The 17261-nt window shown below is 43.4% G+C and overlaps 1 long non-coding RNA gene across 1 annotated transcript in view; it reads left to right on the top strand.

Annotated features, from left to right (window-relative positions):
- The window catches only part of LOC128840981 (uncharacterized), a 47843-nt gene extending 35770 nt beyond the window's left edge, over window positions 1-12073 (top strand). Inside the window, exon 4 of the long non-coding RNA XR_008445757.1 lies at window positions 11533-12073. This is a non-coding gene — a long non-coding RNA (uncharacterized LOC128840981). The remainder of the gene's footprint in view (window positions 1-11532) is intronic.
- The last annotated feature ends 5188 nt before the right edge of the window (window positions 12074-17261 follow it).

Genomic DNA, 17261 nt, shown 5'->3' with positions numbered 1-17261 from the left:
TACCCCCAGCTGGGCAAGCACACCAAATTCAAAGCAAATAGAAACTGAGGTTAAAGGTTTTTGTGTGTGGATGGTAAGGGGGTTTGGCTAAAACCCAGGTAAGAGCCAAGCTAAGTCTGCAGTACATACATACCCATTGACTCAGTTGGACCTCAGGTCACTTAACTGTCTTGTGTCCCTCTCCCCTTCTGAATATATTAATAATAATATTAATGTCATAAGAGTGTGGCATTAGCTAACATTTATGAAACCCTTTGAAAAAGTAAAATACTATGTAAGTGCTAAATATTCTTAATAATGAAGCATAATAGTTTTGTTTTGGAAGAATTCAGTATGGGGAATTACAATCTTCAAACTACATTTCCCCTACAGTTTCATGATACAGTATATTTCTTCACTTTCTTCCTCTAAACAGCTGTGCTGTGGGAAGTGAGTTAGCTGCTGCTACTCATCCTGGAGGTGGCTGCATTATAGCAACTCTTTTGTCAACAGGACATTGAGCATCCTTGACACTTTTGGGGACTGGTCTTTTTGGTCCTGAGCCAAAGCCCAGTGAAATCACTGGGAGTCTTTCTATTGACTTCAATTTAGCTTCCGGTCAGGCCCTATGTGAGGATTTTGAGAAGTAAATAGATATCCACTAGGGACCAGGATGAGTCCTCCAACTTCTCTTTCCTTTACAGCTAAAGCAGATTTTAAAATGGGATTTTTAAAGATAAAATAATGCTTTAACCTTCAAAGACTTATAGCTGCTGTCATTTGGCACTATGTGTAAGGTTCCTGCTGAGAGGAAGGAGAAGTGAATCGACTGGTTTAGAATAGTTTGAAAGCAGGTAGTTATATCCATTGTAGGATGTCTTTTTAGTTTGGAACATTTTATGAATTTATAAATGGAGACTGGGAGAAGTATTGCCATGGAACAATTATACTCCGTGCAGAAATGGCTGAAAATCCTGTAGAAGAGGATATATGTGAAGTTATAGACAACTTAATAAAGGGTCCTGTGTATCACAATTTTCACTGTACATGACAGATGTGTAGTATTTTATAGAGGATTATATTTCTTGAGCTACTAATTCTGAAAACTCTTGGGTCACAAGATTTCTTTTTCTTTTCCAACATGTTGCCACTTCTTCAAGTTCAAATACATGAATTCAGTTTGAGCGGATAGATATTTGTACTGAAGATCTATTTATGGTTGTGTTCTCCTATGCACTAGCTAGGGGAGACAGCTCTTTGTTAATCTGATTGGGATTATTTAATTGATATGTTTAACCAGAGTAGTCAACAAAGTCAGACAACATAGTGTAGCTAGGGAATCGAGACAAAAGCCGGAACAGAAACTCAGAGGAGTCTGAAACATTGTGCTACTTTCCACACTCAAGAGTTGCTGCTGGAGTGAAGTCTACATTTGAAATGGGATACAATAGATCTGTACCTGGCACCTCTATTATTTTACCATAAAATGAAATTGTCTTGGTGTAGTTCCCACATACCCAAGACAGGAGAACCTGAGGACTAAACTAGTTGTTTAAATGCAGAAGTTGCCTTGCACTCAGAGATGGCTGTTGTGAAACTTCTTTTAATATCTGTTACAGCAGATTGCTCACATCTGGTGAACCATTTGAATTAGAGAACTGCCAACCCTACATTGCAGAAGCCCGGAAAAAAGGGTTCCGGATTTGTCAAAAGTCATAGTACTTTGCAAGGCGCTTAAGACACAAATTAACCTCTTTTGTCTTCTATATGCAAATGTTTGCAAAAACTCCAAAACTCTGCTTTCATTATATTTCTAGACATAAGGCCTTACAGTTCTACAAATACTTAGTGTTTCCTAGCAGCCTGCTCTAGCTGACTTTGGCTTTCCAAGCTATTAGGGTTTCTGTGTTTCACCCCTTTGACTCTCTTTTCATACCACTGACCACTCTACTCTTAGGCTTGTCTACAATGGCAAGTTTCTGTGCAGTAAAGCAGCTTTCTGTAGTGTAACTCCAAGGTGTACACACTGCCAAACCACTTAGCGCGCAGAAACTGCACGGTTGCAGCGCTGTAAAAAAGCCACTCCGACAACATCCTCGTCGATTACAGCGCTGCAATTGGCCTCCGGGAGGTGTCCCACAATGCCTGTTCTAGCCTCTCTGGTCATCGGATTGAACTCTACTGCCCTGCTCTCAGGTGACCAACTGTGAACCTCACCCCTTAAATTCCTTGGGAATTTTTAAAGTCCCCTTCCTGTTTGCTGGGTGATGTGTGCAGTGGTCTCAGCGCATTTTCCAGGTGACCATGCCTGCTCCACACACCAGGCGATCCCCCGCTTGGAGCAATGCCAAGCTGCTGGACCTCATCAGCATTTGGGGAGAGGAGGCTGTCCAGTCCCAGCTGCACTCCAGCCATAGGAATTATGTTACCTATGGACAGATTTCACGATGCATGACAGAGAGGGGCCATGACCGGGACACACTGCAGTGCAGGGTCAAAGTGAAGGAGCTGTGGAATGCCTATGACAAGGCACGGGAGGCAAATCCCCGCTCCAGTGCTGCGCCCACGAGCTGCCAGTTCTACAAAGAGCTGGACGCGATACTCGGGGGGCGACCCCATCTCCACTGTGAAGGCCACTATGGATACTTTGGTGGCTCATGTGCCAGTTGAGAGTGGACCAAGCGAGGAGGAGGAAATCTGGATGAGGATGTGGATGGGAGAGAGGGACCCAGAGGCAGAGGACGACTCGGAGGTCAGAGATGCATGCAGCTAGGAGCTCTTCTCTACCCCGGAGGAGGCTAGCCAGTCACAGCTGTCAGAGCTTGGAAAAGTGCAAACTGGAGAGGAGGCCCCTGGTAAATGGCTTTGATTTTGGGAATCGCTGAAGCGAGTTATTGGGGGCAGGACGGTTGCAGAAAGCAGGCTTGTGTCTGTATGATGCGCATACCACCACATGCCTTGTCTGAGTGGCGGAACAGGGTGTTGATTGACTCCCTCACTTCACGGGAATCTGTCTCAGAGACTCCACGAAGATCTCTCTCATGGAGATAATGGGCAATCTGCTGCCGCAGGTTCTTTGGCAGAGCTGCTTTGTTTCTTGCCCCATTAAGGGTAACTTTCCCACGCCACTCTGCCGTCACGGCATTAAGGGGTAGGAAGGGTCTCCCAGGATCACAATGGACATTTCAACTTCCTCTATGGTGATTTTTTAGTCTGAGAAGAAAGCCTCTGCTTGCAGCTTCCTGAACAGGCCAGTGTTCCGAAAGATGTGTGCGTCATGCACCTTTCCAGACCAGCCTGCAATAATGTCTGTGAAACGCCCACAGTGATCCACAAGTGCCTGGAGAACCATTGAGAAATACCCCTTCCAATTAACGTACTCAGTGGCTAGATGGTCTGGTGCCAGAATTGGAATATGCGTGCCATTTATCGCCCCCCTGCAGTTAGGGAAGCCCATTTGTACAAAGCCATCCACAATGTCACGCAAATTGCCCAGAGTCACGGTCTTTCAGAGCAGGATGCGATTAATGGCCCTCCATGCTGCCGTCAACACGAGTCCAACGGTCAACTTTCCCACTTCGAACTGTTTTGCAACATATCAGTAGCCATCTGAAGTAGCCAGCTTCCATAGTGCAATCACCATGCACTTCTCCAATGACAGGGCAGCTCTCATTCTTGTGTCTTTCCGCCGCAGGGCTGGGGCGAGCTCATCACACAGTCCCATGAATATGGCTTTCCTCATCCAAAAGTTCTGCAGCCACTGGTCATCATCCCAGACGTGCATGATGATATGATTCCACCACTCAGTGCTCGTTTCCCGAGCCCAAAAGCAGTGTTCCACTGTGGTCAGAACCTCTGTGAATGCCACAAGCAATCTCGTGTCCTAGCTACTACATGTGGTGAGATCAATGTCGCACTCCTCTTGCCTTTGTAGCTTAAGGAATAACTCCACTGCCACTCATGATGTATTAGTGAGAGCAAGCAGAATATTGGTCAACAGTGTGGGATCCATTTCTGCAGACCGAAGGGGCAGAGAACGCAGTACACAAACCATTGAAAGATGGCGCCAAATGTGGATGGAAGCACAAGGATGCAAAGCAATGCATCATGGGGCATTGGGACAGGACCCAGGATGCCCCGCAACCCCCCTCCACCTTCCCACAAGTCTTAGCGGCAGAAGAGAAAGAGGTGCTCTGTGGGATAGCTGCCCAGAGTGCACTGCTCTGAATACCACTGCAAGTGCCACAAGTGTGAACGCCGCTATTGCGCAGGCAGCTGACAGTTTGACACACAACAGTGGTTTCCCTTCAGCGCTCTCTGAGTGGTGATGTAACTGCCAGCGATGTAACAGAATTTTCTTGTTCCTTTCAATGTTTTCATAATGCAACATTTTTAAACATGTAAATTAACAGAAGCTTGAGGATTTAACATCAAGGTAGCCTCAAAATGCTGTCATCACTCTGCCACTGATGTAGTGGCATATTTGGTTGATTCTTGGTGGATGGTGGTATTGTAGTATAGTGAAAAGGAGGTGAGCTTGATGGCTGCCCATACCTGAAGGGAGTCTAGACTCCTATGTCCTGATTTTCCTTCTATGTTATAGCTAGTTTATGGATTTTAATTTGTTCCTTACACAATTTTGTCTCCGGTCAGTTGCAGATTTATTTGTTTTACCTTTATGGAGATGTTTCAGGCCTCCCCAGCCAGTTCACATTATTTTATCAGCTTTTCTAATGGCAATGCTTCTTGTCATTGACCTTTAAAGAAATCAGGGAAGGCTTTCTCTATTGCTTTACCTATCTTTTCCTTCTGCTTTATTTTTGGCTTCTAACTTCCCTTTTTGTAGTTCTTTATCTTCTGATTCCTCTCCCTTTCTTTTCCTTGACTCTCTCCCTTTTTTCTCCACTTCTCCTTCTTTTTCCTCCATTGTCATTTTGCTGTGACAAACCTGCATAGAGCAATTGCAGTGATCTATGCTGTGCTGGCCATCTGGGATGGGAAGATACTCCCAACTCATGAAGTCTCCAAATTGTAGGCAGACTCTGGATTCCAGCACCTGCTGGCCTATTTATGTATCTATGTATGTTACTTCTCTGTTGACAATGAACCCCAGAATCCTTTGCCTGTAGAATGAGAAAGGACTCTAGGAATCCCTGGTCATTCTGGTCTTAAAGAACCAATGAGTTGAGATGCCCTATTATTATGTGATTGTGCCAACTTCCTTTCCTTCTATTTCAGTGGACGAACAAGAATACCAAGAATAATGTATTGTGTATTAAAATATTCTAAACCAGTGCTCCAATGGTGATAGCCAAGTATCCCCGTAAGCCTCATCTCTGCATAGCTGACATTATATCAGTTTTCTAACTCTTGATCTCCTTTGGTTCTTTGTTGTCTTTTTTTAAACAATTTTTTTCTCTCCCCTGTCCCCTTCCCTAGTGGGTTACATGTTGCTTGAAGCGATCAGGAGCCTACATTGCTGGTTCCATGGACATGCACTGCTTGTGCTTTTGTAGCAGATCCTGTGGTGGGTGAAAAAGGAGAAAATACTTAGGCCAGTAGGCTCCTGCTAGAGCCTACATGTGAGCTGCTCCTACATCTGACTGCCTTCTGAAAAAGGAGGGAAAGTGACTGGCTTTTCTGTCATTGCTTTCCCCACAGGAGCATACATACACTGGGGAGGTAAAGTTGAAGATTGTTTAGCTTTCCCCACCCTGATTGCTCCTCTGCTCTCCCTTGTCCCCTGTCCTGATTAATCTGGTGCCCCTTGGCTTGAGATAGTCTCTTATTTTTCCAGTTCAGTTGTATTACCAAGCAGTAAAGATTGGAGGCAAGAGGGAAGGATCTGATGGTCCATGCCCGAGACATCAGTCAGAGGCACTTTTGAGAGCAGATGCCTGGGAAAGGAGAGGGAAATGTGGTTTTAAAACTCCCTCCTGCAGGATATTCTCCAAGAACAGTCCAAAAATAGAGCCTGACTGAAGGTTAGAATAGCAAAAACAACTCCCCCTTGAGGCCATGAGGGTGGACCTTAGGGAGTGTTTATTTCCTCCTCAATAGTTGTGAGACTAGTGTTTGAGGAGAAGGAGATCTTTTCTCCTTCAGCAGTTAAAGAGGAGTTTGATAAATCTGAAGCTTGCTGATAAAGACAGTAAGTCCCTGGCACAGCAACCTTGAGGGAAACCCTGCCCTGTCTCCTTTCCCAACAGCTGCAGGTGAGGGGGGTTGGTCTTCTAGCCAGGACATTGCCCCTAGACTTCACTAGCTGACCATCAATCTCTGTCTTGCAGAGTAAGTCCTCTGAGTAGTAGGCATCTGGCAAATTCTTCAAGTTCTAGCTACAATGCAGTATTTTTTTGTTTAAAAGTGAATGAGGAAGGAGAGAGAGGGATTTTCCCAATATGTGAAACACAGGCATATGAAGGACACTGGTGGCAAGAGCCTTGATGACCCAAGAGGAAGGGAAGGAGGAAAGTGAATCAAACTGTCTTCAAACCTTTTTTAAAACTGTTTCCCTCTCAATACTATAGTGTCAACAACCTCATTTTCTTTGGTTTATGGTGGGTATCTTTTTCTTCTCTTTCATCTAAGCATATTAGTTTAGTTGTCAGTCTTTGTTGCAGGCAAACAGCTTGAAAATTCTGAGTAAAAAGATGGTTGGAACAGAACGATTATAGTAGCCAGTCAGAATAGGGAGCTTTGCATATTCACAACTTGGTTACTGAGAAATAACCATATGGTGATTATACAAATGTCTGCATTGTGATTGGTTGTGGGTGTGAGTTGCCTAATCACTACACTCTGGCTGACAGCTAGTATTAAATAGAGTGAAGGGAAATGAGTAACTGAGAAATCTGTGGTTATGCATCACTAACTGTATGGAATCCTTGCACTCTGGCTGAGACAATTCCATCTCATCCTAATGTCCCATATTGGTATAGAAGGAAGCAATGTAGTAACTTGTTTTTTCCCTTAATGTACCCTCAAGCTGGCACAAACTTGTCTTCAGCTGATCGAAGCTCTCAGGCATTATGTGCAACATGTAGCAATCATAGAAATAATAGAAATGTAGGACTGGAAAGGATCTTAATAGATTACCTAGTCCAGTCCCCTGCACTGAGACAGGACAAAGTATTTTATAGACAATCCTTGACAGGTGTTTGTCTAACCTGTTCTTAAAACTGCAATGATGGAGATTCCACAACCTTCCTAGGTAATTCATTCCAATACTTAACCACCTTACACTTAGGAAGTTTCTCCTAATGTCTAACCTAAATCTGTCTTGCTGCAATTTAAGCCCCATTACTTCCTGACCTGTCCTCAGTGGTTAAGGAGAACAAATTTATCACCCTTCTCCTTATAACACCCTTTTATATACTCGAAGACTGTTATCATGTCTCTCCTCAGTCTTCACTTCTCCAGACTAAAACCAAATTTTTTCAATCTTTCCTCATGGGTCATATTTTTTAGACCTTTAATAATTTTTGTTGCTCTCCTCTAGACTTTCTTCAGTTTGTCCACATCTTTCTTGAAATGTGTTGCCCAGAACTGGACACAGTAGTCCAGCTGAAGCCTTATCAGTGTTGTGTAGAGTGCAAGAATTACTTTTTGTTTCCTGTTTATATCACTCCTGTTAAAAATTCCCTGAATGATGTTCGCTTTCTTTGCAACAGTATTAAATTGTTGACTCATATTTAGTTTGTGAGTCACTATAACTCCCAGATCCTTTTCTGCGGTACTCTTTCCTAGACAGTTATTTCCCATTTTGTATTTATGCAATTGATTATTCCTTCCTAAGTGTAGAACTTTGCATTTGTCCTTGTTGAACTTCATCCAATTTATTTCAGAGTATTTCTCCAGTTTGTCAAAATAATTTTGAATTCTAATCCTGTCTTCCAAAGTGCTTGCAATCCCTCCCAGTTAAGTATTATTCACAGACTTTATAAGTGTACTCTCTATGCTATTATCCAAATCATTTATGAACATATTGACTAAAACCAGACCTAGGACAGATTCCTTTGGGACCCCACTCCATATGCCCTTCCAGCTTGACTCTGAACCATTGATAACTACTTTCTGAATATGGTTTTCCAACCAGTTATGCATCCACCATATAGTCAGTTCATCTGGGCTATAGTTCCCTAGTTGCTTATAAGAAAGTCACATTTACTGCTCCCCCCCATCCACAAATCTTGTTACCCTGTCAAATGAGGATATTAGGTTGGATTTATATTATTTGTTCTTAACAAATCCATGTTGACTGTTACTTATCACCTTATTATCTTCTAGATGCTACAGAGTGACTGTTCAGATATTTGCTCCATTATCTTTCTGGGCACCAAAGTTAAGCTGACTAGTCTATAATTTCTTGGGTTGTCCTTGACCTTTCCCTGCTTTTTATAGATAAGTACTATATATTTGCCCCTTTCCCATTCTCTGGGATCTCTCCTGTCCTCCATGAGTTCTCAAAGATGAATTGCTGATGGCTCAGCGATCTCTTCAGCCAGTTCTTTAAGTATTCTTGGATGTATTTCATTAGACCCTCATGACTTGAAGATATCTAACTTGTCTACATACTTCTTAAACTGTTTCTTTCCCTATTGTAGACTCAGATCTTCACTATGTTAGTCCATTCACTGCTAAGCATTTTGGTGAAAGCTGAAACAAAAAAGGCATTTAACATTGTTGTGTTTTCTTTATTTTCTTTCCTTTCTCATTGAATAATGAGCTTACTATGTCTCCTGGGTTGTCTTCTTGCTTCTAATGTATTTGTAAAATGTTTTCTTGTTATCCTTTATGTCCCCAGCTAGTTTAATCTCATTTTGTGCCTTGACCTTTCTAATTTTGTCCAGACCTGCTTATGTTGGCTTTTTTTATATTGTAGCCCTGCTTGCTTCCTTTATTATATCCTTTCTTATTGGTTTGTTGTTTGTTTTATTATAATAGATAATAGATTTATAGCTTTGTATTACAGTGTTTTTGGCGGTAATGCAAGGACTATACAGGCCACATCCTGTATGAGCTAAAGCTAATTATCATACATATGTTTGTGGCCTTTTGCATAGATAAGTGGCCAGCCAAGTTCCCCCAGTAAACTTACAAGGTACACCACAAAGAAAATGGAAATCACCACCAACCAGGCAGAAATAACAGAAGTGAGAATGAGCTACTTGGCATTAATATGTATAGATATGCCAGCCTATAGAGTAAGTGTAACACCAACAGACCCTGGTTGTTGGTGGGCGGGATCGAACCTGGGACCCCTGGACCTTAGTGCATGAGCCTCTACTGCATGAGCTAAAAACCAACTGGCTGTTAGCTAAGGCTGCAGAGCAGACTCATTTAATCTCTCTCTTTAAGTGGTCTCAGTGCCACTAGATGGGACAGAACGCCACACCCCAATGGTGTGTGGGTTACATAAGCACCCCCTGATATTGTGGGTCAGGAAATTAAGTTTGGACATGGAAGGTAGGCACATAGTGCTCAGGCTCTAAAAGAGGGGCAAACCACCATATTGTTAAGTTGGTTTTTAAGTTAGGTTTTCGGTTAGTTTTTCTTGGGTCTTTCTATAGCTTTCTAGCTCTCTAGCGTCTCCTAAGTTTTTCATCTTCCACTCGATAATTGGGGAATCTGGAGCATAGGACTCTTTTGACATGCCAGAGATGAGGCTGGTCCTTTGTCTCTTACCACCAGGCTATCAAGGAAGGGAGTGAGTATATTAATATAGGAAGCTTTATAGCCCTGGTCTACACTACAGGGTTAGGTCGAATTTAGCTGCGTTAGGTCGATTTTATAATGAATGCGTCTACACAAGCAACCCCGTTCCGTTGACCTAAAGGGCTCTTAAAATCAACTTCTGTACTCCTCCCCGGCGAGGGGAGTAGCGCTAAATTCGACCTTGCTGGGTAGTGCGGACGCAAATCGACGTTATTGGCCTCCGGGAGTTATCCCAGAGTGTTCGAATGTGACTGCTCTGGACAGCACTTTCAACTCCAATGCACTAGCCAGATTCACAGGAAAAGACCCGGGAACTTTTGAATTTCATTTCCTGTTTGGTCAGCATGGTGAGCTCAGCAGCACAGGTGACCATGCAGTCCCCCCAGAATCGCAAACGAGCTCCAGCATGGAGCGAACAGGAGACACTGGATTCGACTGCTGTATGGGGAGAAGAATCTGTGCAGGCAGAACTCCGATGAAAAAGAAGAAATGCTGATATATATGCCAAAATTGCACAGGGCATGATGGACAGAGGCTACAACAGGGACACACAGCAGTGCCACATGGAAGTCAAGAAGCTCAGGCAAGCCTACCAAAAGACAAAGGAGGCAAACGGTCACTCTGGGTCAGAGCCCCATACGTGCTGCTTCTATGATCAGCTACATAGAATTCTATGGGGGGACCCTACCACTACCCCACCACTGTCGGTGGACACCTGCAAGGGGGGAGTCTCATGCAACATGGAGGAGGATTTTGTGGATGAGGAAGAGGAGGAGGAGGAGGAGAATGCGCAGTAGGCAAGCATTGAATCCGTTCTCCCTGGCAGCCAGGACCTTTTCATCACTCTGGAGCCAATACCCTCCCAAGGCGGGATCCCCAAACCTGAAGGCGGAGAAGGCACCTCTGATGAGTGCACATTTGTAACTACAGTATAGGGTTTAAAAGCAATTGTGTTTAATGTTTGATTTGCTCTGAAGACTTGGGATGCATTCGCGGCCAGTACAGCTACTGGAAAAGTCTGTTAACGTGTCTGGGGATGGAGCAGGAATCCTCCAGGGACATCTCCATGAAGCTCTCCTGGAGGTACTCTGAAAGCCTTTGCAGAAGTTTTCTGGGGAGGGCTGCCTTATTTTGTCTTCCATGGTAGGACATTTTACCATGCCAAGCCAGTAGCAAGTAGTCTGGAATCATTGCAGCATAAAGCATGGCAGCGAATGGTCCTAGGTTTTGGTCACATTCAAGTAACATTCGGTCTATAGCTTTCTATGTTAGCCTCAGGAGAGTGATATCATTCATGGTCACATGGTTGAAATAGGGGAATTTTTGTAAGGGAACAGTAAAAGGACCCCGTAGATGCTGGGCTGTTTGCACTTGGCTAAAAGGGATCATCCCTGAGAATAGCCACGTGGCGGGGGGAGGGGTGATGGGATCATCCCAAATAGCCACGCAGAGGGGTGGGAGGAGGTGTGTGCTGCATATTCACCTGAAAACTGCAGCCCCTCCTTTTAAATGGCAAACCCAACCGGCATTGCTTGCTATGGCAAAGGAGGGTGCTGCAGTGTGAAAACATTACCACATGTTATGAAGGCATTAGAAGCCAAACCCGCGTACCCTTTGGCTTACCATGGCTGCCTAGAAACCAAATTATGTTGCCCAGCCATGTGTGATGTGTCACCATACTGGTAGGCGCTCAATTTAAAAGGCAAAATGCGATCTTGTACCTAAAGCACATGTGCTGTCTGCTGTGAATTGCTTGATTCATTGTGAAAGAGTCTCCCTTTTGTTCTCAGAAATGTATCATCTTAAATTTTACTTTCCCTTTTTATCCCCCCACAGGTGCAAATGTTTCTATGCTCCCCCTATCATCTCCATCCCTGAGGTTATCGCAGATTAGAAGGCAAAAAAAATGCACTCGCGATGACATGTAGTCCTCCTGCACTGATAGGACACAGCTGATTGCATGGAGGCATTCAGTGGCAGAGTCCAGGAAAGCATTAAATGAGCATGATGAGAAGAGGCAGGATGCAATGCTGAGGCTAATGGGGGAGCAAACGGACATGCTCAGGCGTCTGGTGGAGCTTCAGGAAAGCCAACAAGAGCACAAACCGCAGCTGCATCCACTATACAGCCACCTGCCCTCCTCCCCAAGTTCCATATCATCCTCACCCAGATGCCCAAGAATGCAGGGGGGAGGGAAGCTCCTTGCACCCAGCCACTCCACTCCAGAGGATGGCCCAAGCAACAGAAGGCTGTCATTCAAACAGTTTTGATTTGTAATGTGGCTACAATAAGCAATGTGGCCTTGTCCTCCCCTCCTTCACCACCCCACCTGGGCTACCTTATCAGTTATCTCCCTTTTTTGTTTAATTAATAAAGAAAGAATGCATGATTTCAAAATAATAGTGACTTTATTTCCTTTGCCAGCTGTGATCAAAGAGGAGAGGGTGTTTGGCTTACAGGGAATTAAAATCAACAAAGGGGGCGGGTTTGCATCGAGAAGAAACACGCACAACTGTCACACCGTAGCCTGGCCAGTCATGAAACTGGTTTTCAAAGCCTCTGATGCGCAGTGCACCTAGCTGTGCTCTTCTAATCGCCCTGGTGTCTGGCTGTTCAAAATTGGTAGCCAGGCGATTTGCCTCAACCTCCCACCCTGCCATAAACATCTGCCCCTTACTCTCACAAATATTATGGAGCACACAGCAAGCAGTAATAACAATGGGAATATTGGTTGTGCAGAGGTCTAACCTAGTCAGCAAACAGTGCCAGCGAGCTTTTAAACGTCCAAAGACACATTCTACTACCATTCTGCACTTGCTCAGCCTATAGTTGAACTGCTCCTTACTACTGTCCAGGCTGCCTGGGTATGGCTTCATGAGCCATGGGAGCCAGGGGTAGGCTGGGTCTCCAAGGATAACTATTGGCATTTCAATATCTCCAACAGTAATTTTCTGGTCTGGGAAGTAAGTCCCTTCTTGCAGCTGCTCAAACAGCCTGGAGTTCCTAAAGATGTGAGCATCATGCACCTTTCCCGGCCATCCCATGTTGATGTCAGTGAAACATCCCTTGTGATCCACCATTGCTTGCAGCACCATTGAGAAATACCCCTTGCGGTTTACGTACTGGTTGGCAAGGTGGTCTAGTGCCAAGATAGGGATATGCGTTCCGTCTATCGCCCCACCACAGTTAGGGAAACCCATTGCAGCAAAGCCATCCACTATGACCTGCACATTTCCCAGAGTCACTACCCTTGATAGCAGAATGTCAGGGATTGCATTGGCTACTTGAATCACAGCAGTCCCCACAGTAGATTTACCTACTCCAAGTTGATTCCTGACTGACTGGTAGCAGTCAGGCATTGCAAGCTTCCACAGAGCTATCGCCACTCACTTCTCAACTGTCAGGGCAGCTCTCATCTTGGTATTCCTGCACTTCAGGGCAGGGGAAAGCAACTCACAGAGTTCCAGGAAAGTAGACTTACACATGTGAAAGTTTCGGAGCCACTGGGAATCATCCCATACCTGCAACACTATGCGGTCCCACCAGTCTGTGCTTGTTTGCCTGGCCTAGAATCGGTGTTCCACTGTATCAACCAGCCCCACTGCCACCATGATGTCCCAACTGCCACATCCCGTGCTTTCAGGAACGTCTGCATCCATGTCCTCCTCACAATCGTCCTCATGCTGCCGTCTCTTAGCCAGGTTCTGCACATACTGCAGTATAATGCGTGAGGTGTTTACAATGCTTGCAACAGCGGCGGTGAGCTGAGTGGGCTCCATGCTTGCCGTGCTATGGTGTCTGCACTGGTAACCCAGGAAAAAAGGCGCAAAATGATTGTCTGCAGTTACTTTCACGGAGGGAGGGGAGACTAATGACATGTACCCAAAACCACCCACGACAATGTTTTTACCCCATCAGGCATTGGGAGCTTAACCAAGAATTCCAATGAGCAGCGGAGACTGTGGGAACTGTGGGATAGCTTCCCACAGTGCACCACTCTGTGAGTTGATGCTAGCCACGGTAGTGAGGACGCACTCTGCCGACTTAATGCACTTAATGGGGACATACACAACTGTATAAAATCAACTGTATAAAATCGATTTCTAAAAATCGACTTCTATAAAATTGATCTCATTTCGTAGTGTAGACATACCCATAGTAAATGATACCACATGTACCTCTAGAACTGTACTATTTCCTTTTTAATTCTAGTTGATTTCTTTTCCATTTGATTACTATTCCATTTATGTCAATAAAAGTCTTTAAGGCTGTATTTTGTTCTCAAATTGAGTGTCCTTGTCATACGACCCGAGGATCATTGCAAGACTCTGGGTAGCCTGATGCTGGGACAAGAACCTTATTATCTTCTGATCAGATCAATTGGAGAGCCTATAACCTTTATTATATAAACAATAATATTAATCCCCTAAAAATCAGGCAACAATATTCATCCTTTGTAATTTGACCTACTTTCCACTTTTTGTATGACTCTTTTTTGATTTTCGGGTCATTGAAGATATCCTGGTTTATACAGGGTGGTTTTTACCATACTTCTTATCTTTCCTGCACGTTGGGATAGGTTAGTCTTGTGTCCTTAATAATGGCTCTTTAAAAAACTCCCAACTTTCCTGAATTCTTTTTTCCCTTAGACTTGCTTCCTATGGGATCGTATCTACCAATTCTCTGAGTTTGCTAAAGTCTGTGTTCTTGAAGTCCCTTGTCTTTATTCTGTTATTTTTCCTCCTAGCATTCCTAAGAATGATGAACTGTATCATTTCATGATCAATTTAACCCAATCTGCCTTCCATCTTCAAATTTTTAACCAGTTCCTCCTTCTTTGTCAGAATAAAATCTAGAACAGCCTGTCCTCCGGTTGCTTTCTCCACTTTCTGCAGTAAAATGTTGTCTCCAATGCATTCCAAAAACTTGTTGGATAATCGGTGTCCTGCTGCATTATTTTCCCAACAGCTGTCTGGGTAGTTGAAGTCCCCCATCACCACCATGTCCTGTGCTTTGGATGATTTTGTTAGTTGTTTAAAAAAAGCCTCATTCACCTCTTCTTCCTGGTAAAGTGGTCTATAATAGACTCCTACCATAACATCACCCTTGTTTCTTTCTCTTTTTATCTTTATTATGAGACTTTCAATGGATCTACCTTCCACTTCTATCTCATCCTCAGTGCAAGTGTGTACATGTTTGATATACAAGAAAGCACATCCTGCCTTTTTTGTCTGTACACTTCTGTACCAATATTCCAGTCATATGAATTATCCCACCAAGTCTCTGTGATGCTAATTATGTCATAATTGTGATTATTTGGTAGTATTTCTAGTTCTTCCTGTTTATATCCCATACTTCTTGCATTAATATAGACATCTAAAATGGTCATTAGATTTCCCCTCTATGCACTCTCTTGTCTCTCCTTTCTCCCTGCTAGGATTGCCCTTGTTCCCTCCAGATTCTGACCATTCACCAGGTCTCCATGTTTTGGGCTTACCTGTGGGCTTTTTTCTCCTTCCCCTGGGGAACCTAGTTTAAAGCCTACCCAGGCTTAGCCAGTCTGTATCCGAAGATACTCTTCCCCTTCCTTCATAGGTGGACCCCATGTCTGCTCAGCAGTCCTTCTCTCAACATCATCCCATGGTTGAGTATTTTACAATACTCTATTGTAAAATGTTTCAATGCTTGCTTCCTAAATATTGATTCCTGTGCTATTTATTCATTTACAAGCACATTGAATCAGAACAGGAACTTGAGAGATGATAGAGGGAGTGGGGAAGAAAACTTAGAGTGAGCATTGGAAGGACTGAAGGAATGGGGCATCTGAAGATTTGAGGAATTGAGCAGAGCTGTGCAGCAAAAGGTAATTTCATTTTGCAGGGGATTTCAAAATTTGGTTTCATTCTGATTAGGAATGAAAACCAAACGTTTCTGGTCCTGTGGTCTTAAGATACATGCAGGATTCACTTTTGATAATAGTGTTTTTGATCAATATTTAAAGGAATATTCTGACAATACATTTAACCATTTCTGCTAGTGTGTTTACACATATCAACTTTATTACATGAAATGTTTCCATTTTGCAAAATAACCATGTAATTTTATTTTACAAAACAATCATTTTCTGTTTCTAAAGTTCCTTAAATGATAAAACTTGTTAATTCGGTTGCCATAATTTTTCCTCTTTTCTGTGTGACAAAATTCAGTGCCTGCCTTGTGTTACTGTTTCATCTTTTCAGGGATTTGATTCCAGATTCCATTAAGTTCTTTCCAGACACATCCAGAATTTATCTTGCAATCCTGCTAATGTAGTTCATCCAGTTATATTTTACCAGAAATCTCTCTGTTTCCATGGAAAGCTGGATAACTTGCTGAAAGATTTAGGAAATACCTTGAAAGAGCTGAAAGTGATAATTTATTCAAAACTATAAATTCCTTTTGTTTTTATATAAACCTGATCTTTCCACCCTGTGTAATCTAAAACAGTTATTTCTGTATTTTTATGTGGTTAAATATTTGAAAGAGTATTAAGGATTTACCTTAGCATTCACCATTCTTTTAGATAACTTCCTTGTCAAATGCTTATCTAACATGCTAAGAGCAAGTTTTCTGAATTACTTCTAATCACAAAGACCATAGGAAGTAAATCGGAATCCACTAAGGATAGAAATATTTCTTTAAGATGACTTGTCCAAGTTCATCTTGGATCTCATATCTGGCTGTGTGACAAGAAAATATGGTTGTCCTCATTTTTGTGTAGCTAAATATAATTAAGCCTTGATATGCTTGCCAATGTGTAGAGTAGGGCACCACTTGCTGAGTGGAGACAGAATTTAGCGAAGACGCAGGCTGGGAAGGGCAAATGATCCATTTTCTTCTGTTGCTGAATATTGTTTATAGCAAACCAGTTTTCTTGTAAAGAGAGACAAAGTTTCATTTTAGCCTTGGAAAATAATTACATTTGGCTTTCCCTGAGTGGAGTCCTGGTCTGCTAGACAATGGGATTTTTCCTAGCGTAAGTGATTTATGCTGTGGTGCATTCATTATTGAGTACCTTTCCCTTACCTCAAATGAATGTGAAGGAAATGATTTAGCTGTGTAAGACACTGTTACCCAGTCCATCATCTAACCAGTAGATGGCTCCATACTGTCTAGTACTGTACAGGAAAAGGAAGTAAAATTCTGAAGGCAGAGGGGATCAGAGTTGAAGAGGAAGTAGAGGCCGTGTGGAGGAGGTGGCCAATGGTAGCCTGGAATCCGTAGAGGAAAAACTAGGTATGAGGCAGCCTGAGCGTTAGGACTGAAAAAGTGAGAGCTGGGTGCATAAACCACCTGTTGCTGTGAAGGAGCCAGCAAGAGTAGCAGCAAGAGGAGGATACAGGTTCCCCCTTTGGCTCTTGGGAAAAATGTGATGTGTCTCTTCCTTTCCTCTGGATCCCTGAGTGGGAGAGGGAAGGGAAGGTGACAGCTCCTTTTTAGACCTCTTTGGTGTGAGGGTCAAGCTCTGAGGCCTAGCAAGAGACCTGCACTCTGAACCAGTGGGAGGCTCATTTCTGGTCAGGAAG

This window comes from Malaclemys terrapin, chromosome 7 (genome assembly GCF_027887155.1).
Source record: "Malaclemys terrapin pileata isolate rMalTer1 chromosome 7, rMalTer1.hap1, whole genome shotgun sequence".
NCBI classification, from domain to species: domain Eukaryota; kingdom Metazoa; phylum Chordata; order Testudines; family Emydidae; genus Malaclemys; species Malaclemys terrapin.
This window is presented reverse-complemented; position numbering and strand designations above follow the sequence as displayed.